Here is a 6,000-nt window from a genome sequence, read left to right as displayed (position 1 = left end):
CATGTCTTTGAGCCAATATGCCCCCACTCCCGCGATTGAATCGACCAGATAGGGGTCGTCCTAGTTAGGACCCAATTTTCCATCAGCCGGTTTCCTGGCAACTGGGAGTACTTTCTTCAGAACCAACTCTCCAGGTGTGTAGCGGCACAGCTGAACACGTTGATTATACGACTTAGCAAGCTGCTGCTGATACCGCGCCATGGATGCAAGGGCACGGTCTCTTCGTTCTTCAATCAGAATGAAATCCAAGGCCAGCATCATGTCATTTTGACCCATATCAAAAACTTTCGATTTCAAGGTTGGGAGGCCGATCTCTAAGGGTATGATTGCCTGGGTTCCAAACCATAGAGCAAACGGCGTTTCCCTAGTAGATTGCCTCAGCGTAGTTCAATGAGCCCACAACACACTCGGCAATTCTTCGACCCATTTGCCATTAGCTTTCTCTAACCTTTTCTTGATGCCGTCCAGGATTGATTTGTTAGAGGCTCCAGCCTGACCGTTGCTTTATGGATAAGCCGACGTGGAAAAGTAAGGCCGGATACCATACTTGCTGCACAACTCTTAGTAGACGCCATAATCAAACTGGGTGCCGTTGTCTGAAATAAGTGCTCTTGGAATGCTGAATCGTGTTATGATATTTCTCCACACAAAACGCTTCACGTCGGTATCTCGAATGTGTGCTAGTGCCTCCACTTCTACCCATTTTGTAAAATAATCTATCGCGACAATCAAGAACTACTTGTTACCCGGGGCATGAGGCAGTGGTCCGACGATGTCAAGTCCCCATTGGGCGAACGACCAAGGACTGGTTATGGAGCTTAGCTCTTCAGCAAGCAGGTGGGTCAAAGGAGTGAACTTCTGGTACTGTTCACACTTTTACACGTAACATTCGGTATCGGCTCTCATTGTTGGCCAGTAATATCCCCGAGTCACGGCTCGATGAGCCAAAAAACACCCGCCAGAATGGGTGCCACAACTGCCTTTATGTATTTCAGTCAGAAGCTCTTCGACTTTGTCTGGATGCACACATTCCAAATATGGACCAGAAAGGGATTTTTTATAAAGCTGTCCTTGCGGATCCAAGTAGTATCGCAGGGCTTTGTTTCGTAGCTTGTGCGCTTCTTTCTTGTCCTCTGGGAGCTGTTCGGAAGACAGGAATACATCAATGGGTTCCATCCAACTCGGTCCAGCTTCTATGACATTGACCTGGACTTCCTCCGAAGGGCCAATGCTCGGCTCCAGGATGAAACCTACTTCGATGGTCCGTTTAATCTCTGAGTTAATGGTGGAGGCTAGGCAAGCCAGGGCATCTGCATGTGTGTTCTGATCACGTGTTATCTGATTCAATTCATGATGGTCAAATTTTGCTAGCAAGGTGCTAGCTGATTTCATGTAAGCTGCCATACGGTCATTTTTGGGTGCGTACTCCCCCTTTAGCTGATTGATCACCAATTATGAATCGTAAAATACCAGCAAATGGCGAGCACCTAGAAGATGTGCATTTCGCAAACCGGCCAGAAGGGCTTCGTATTCAGCTTCGTTATTTGTTGCTTCAAAGCCGAGTTTGACGGCCTGCTTAATTATTGCGCCGTCGGGAGCCATGATTACTACTCCAGCTCCGCTGTCCCGTTGATTGGATGATCCATCACAGTACAGCTACCAAATATCCCAAACATAAATTCTCCAACTCGGCTTAGGTCGAATTTCATCGGACGTGAAGTCGGAAAGTCCCCCAGTGAATTCGGCCACAAAGTCGGCAAGCACCTGCCCCTTGATGGAGGTTCTAGGCAGAAACTGAATATCGTACTGGCCGAGTTCAAGCGCCCACTTTGAAACTCGCCTTGATGCTTCTGCACTACAGAGTACCGACCGAAAAGGGTGGTCCGTTAGCCCCCCGATAGTATGCCCCTGAAAATAATGCATCAGCTTTCTTGCTGCCATGACGAGGGCTAGAATGAGTTTTTCCAACAGAAGGTAGCGTGTTTCAGCGTCAACCATTACCTTGCTTACATAATACACTGGCCGTTGCTCCCCTAGTTCTTCCTTTATCAGTATGGCGTTGACAGCCCAGTCGGAAACTGCCAGATACAAAATGAGCGGATCACCGACCAAGGGTGTTGTCAAGAGTAGAACTGATCGGAGGTAGGTCTTAAGGCCGTTGAAAGCAGCTTTGCATTCGCTGGACCATTCAAAAGCCTTGCCTTGCCGTAGTGTATAAAAGAATTGTTGGCAGCGGTCCGTGGAACGACTAATGAACCTGTTCAGTGCAATGGCCATCCCTATTAACTTCTGAACTTCCTTGACCGATCGAAGGGAGCCGAGTTCTAGGATTGCTATGATTTGCTTTGGGTTGGCTGCGATTCATTAGTGGAGTGTTCAGCTTCATTCTATATTTGTGTAAAATGCCGAATGTCACTTCTAGATCGGCTATATGATTTTGCTTTTCCTTGGACTTGACCACCATATTGTCAACGTACACTTTTATAGTGTGGCCGAGTTGCTCCTTGAACATGGCAGTGACTAGTCTTTGGTAGGTTGCCCCTGTATTTTTCAGCCCAAAAGGCATAACCTTGTAGCAGTAGGTTCCTCTTGGGGTGAGGAATGCAATTTTGTCTTGGTCCTCTAGATGCATAGCGATTTGATGGTAGCCTCTGTAAGCATCGAGGAAGCTCATACGTTGATGGGATGCCGTCGCATCTACAAGTTGGTCAATTCTGGGTAGGGGAAAACAATCCTTGGGGCAGGCTTTGTTTAGGTCCGTGAAATCGACGCACACTCGTGTAGACACCCAATTTTTGACCGTCCTCAAGACTTGGACGTCACCGCTTGAACACCTGGTGATCATCCTTGTTTGTGTTTGTCTTGAGTTCCCGGAGGTCTTGGCTACGCGCCTTGCCTCAGGACCTCTCGACTCGACTGTTTTGTGTTTGGTTTTGCACTAAACACTTGCGTTATGCTGTGGAGGGTAGCGAATGGCTTATTGGTCATCCCCACACATCACCGGCCATGTCTTGAGGCCACCGGCTGTGTTTTGTTGCCACCGGCCAAATGTTTGGCCGGCCGGCACTATAGATGGTCGACCGGCCATCTTTTTTGGCCAAATTGCATTTTTGGCCGGCCGACCACTGTGCATCTGCTTTTGCAGCTATTTTATGCTAGCTGGCATACACTTTGTTCCCCTGCATACACGTGTATGGAGGGATCTCCCTCTTGGCTAGCTTGTCTTGTAAGCTTGCAAGATTGAACCTTCTATAAGAGGAGGCCTCTTCTCTCTCTTTTAGGTGAGACAAGATTTTGATAGAGAGCTCTGGTTTTAGGGTTTGAGTTGTGTATCTATCCTACATCTATATCTCCCTCTCTCTTGCATTTGTGTGTGTTTTGTCTTACTTTTGTGCACAAACACCCACCATTACACCTTCCTTTAGCTACTGAGGTACTAAGAGGCTATTCTTGAAGTTTTTAGACTGGTTTGGAGCCAAAGAAGCAGCTGGAGTGCTGTTATTGAAAGAGGTCTTCAAGGGTAAGGACTTTACCTTTAAGTACCCCATTTTTGCATAGCTTTTTTACCTATCTTGCAATTGTTTTTAGGCTTTGCATATAATATATAAAAGTTCTGTTTTTGAGTCCTTTAAATAGTTGGTTAAGGGTGTTTTGAGCCTTGAGGTTGTTTGACCCCTCTTAGGGCTTATTTGACCCCTTTTTTGTGCTATTTTGGTGAGCTCCGGGACCATTGTGTTTGGGTGGTGAGGATGGTGCCTTGAGGTCCTAAGAAGGAGAGGGCCACCCCCTCTCCTTATTGTCCCTGAAAAGGGCCATTTTTGCCTCTTGAGGGAGCATCTAGTTTAGGTTCATGTTGATCATGCCTTAACTGATTTTTGTGCTTATATTGCCATGATATAGCATTGTGTTAAGTTGGTTTAGGTACACCATGCTTGTTTAGCATACATGCCTTGTAATGCCATGTTTTGGCCTTAACATACTTTAGGTTTTGATCCTTGTTCTAGCATGATTTTGGCCAAGCTTTGCGAAGCTTTTGTGTTTGTTTTAGCATGCTTAAGTTCTGTCCTTGGTTGGTTTGGTCGACCATAGCGTGCTTAGTATAGCCACCTCGCATTTTGGCTTGTTAGCCTTAGGTGTGTGAGTGTGTAGCATGCATTACTTGCACTATTTCAACGGTTTGGAACCACTTACCATGTTATTTCAGTCCTTATAACATGCTTGTATACTTGTATTTGATACTCCTTTGTTGCTTTAAAAGGTTGTTGCCTTATGCTCCATGAATGTGCTCCTTTGTATGCTTGCATGTTCAAGCCACTTAGATGCCATCTAGGTGTTCCCTTAGCATTGTTTAGGTCTGCCTTGAACCTGTTTTAAGTCCTCTTGGCCTTGAGAGGCTAGGTTGACATAGCCATGGTTTAAGTCTCCTTGACTTGCCTCAAGTACTTGGACCAATTGCATGCCATGTTTGTCTTGTTTAAATTGGTTTAGCACCATTATTAACATGATTTCCAGAGTTTACATTGCATGCTAATTGTTCATGTTTAAGCTCTCTTAAGTGTGCTTAAAGATTGCTTGTTTGATGTTTAAGTGTTGGCCCATCAACATGTACATGTGTGTGTGTGTGTAGGCCCTCATTTCCATAGCATTGGCCACTGTTTTAGGCTTGTTTGGGGGCTGCCTAAATTAGTCTATGTCCACCCCTTTGCATGTTGTTGCATGCTCACCTTGTGTGTTATTGCATACTAGTGTGTTGTTGAATGATTGAATGAAGTCACATGCTTGCTTGCATGCTTGAACATCCATATTGTGTCTTGCATACTTGTAGGTTGCATTACTTCATGCCTTACATGCTTCTTTACTTAGGTTGTGTGCCTAACCTACATTACACATTGCATTGCCATGTTGCATACTAGCCTCCATACCTAGGATGCATTGCATTGGCATGTATGCTTCACCTCTTGAAATGATTGTGATGGAGGTTGAGCCCCCTTTGCTTGATTATGTGCATTGCATTCCATATGAAAATGCATACTTGGTTCCTTGGGCCATCATGCATGGAAATGCGCGATTGGTGGTCCGAGAATTGAGAATCATATCCCTTTGAGTCATGAATATGATAAGGGGTGTGTTTGGTGCATACATTGCTTGAAATGCATTGCCATGCTATGTTTTGCCATCTACTGCTGTCAACAACAGATTCTACAGGAAGATTTGGCCGGCCGGCCATCCGCAGTGCCGACCGGCCATCCATAAGAGGCCGATGGATTAATTTGTGGCCGGTGACCATTCTCCATGGCCGGTGACCAATTCCCTCAGCCGGTGGTGTTCCACAGCATTCAGGGAAGCAACCCTGAGATTTGTGCAGTCTTCAGAGAAGGATAACAGTCAAAGCAGAGGCAACTTGTGCATGGTAATGGCTTTCCGAGCGGAGCTGAGCGCGCATTGCATTAGGCCCTCTTCCCGAGGCTGTTTACTGCTTTTATTAGATTAGTTAATTTGTTAATTAATTAATTGGTCTGTAATATTTAATTAGCTTGTAGGTTAATTAATTTGTATTATTCTTTCGGTCCCACCGAGCGAGGGCAAATTTGTAATAAGTGTGGGTGCGTGTGTGCATGCCTTCCAACCCCCACTTCTTTCTCCCTTTTACTTACCTGCTTTTGATGGTTAGTATTAGGACATGTTTACTTTAGCATACCTTATGCTATGCATGCATGCATCATTCATTAGTCTTACATGCAGCAGGCTCGGCGCATCATGCTAACTGCATAAAGTATTTCAAATCTAACTTGAATACATGCTATCTGTGCATTTTCACATGTCATCCTTAGATTAGCCGAGCCTATTCTAGATTGCATTCTGTATGCGTTGCATTAGCCCCTTAACATGGACTTGGATCATGCATATGATTACTAACTAGTTCATTGTTTTGGCACGGAGTACTAGGTGAGCATTTATGCTTTAGCATCTCGCATGAGTGTGAATGTTAACATGACAGCA

The sequence above is a fragment of the Camellia sinensis genome, chromosome 15 (assembly GCF_055761805.1).
Source record: "Camellia sinensis isolate YWXY chromosome 15, ASM5576180v1, whole genome shotgun sequence".
Lineage (NCBI taxonomy): Eukaryota > Viridiplantae > Streptophyta > Magnoliopsida > Ericales > Theaceae > Camellia > Camellia sinensis.
This window is presented reverse-complemented; position numbering follows the sequence as displayed.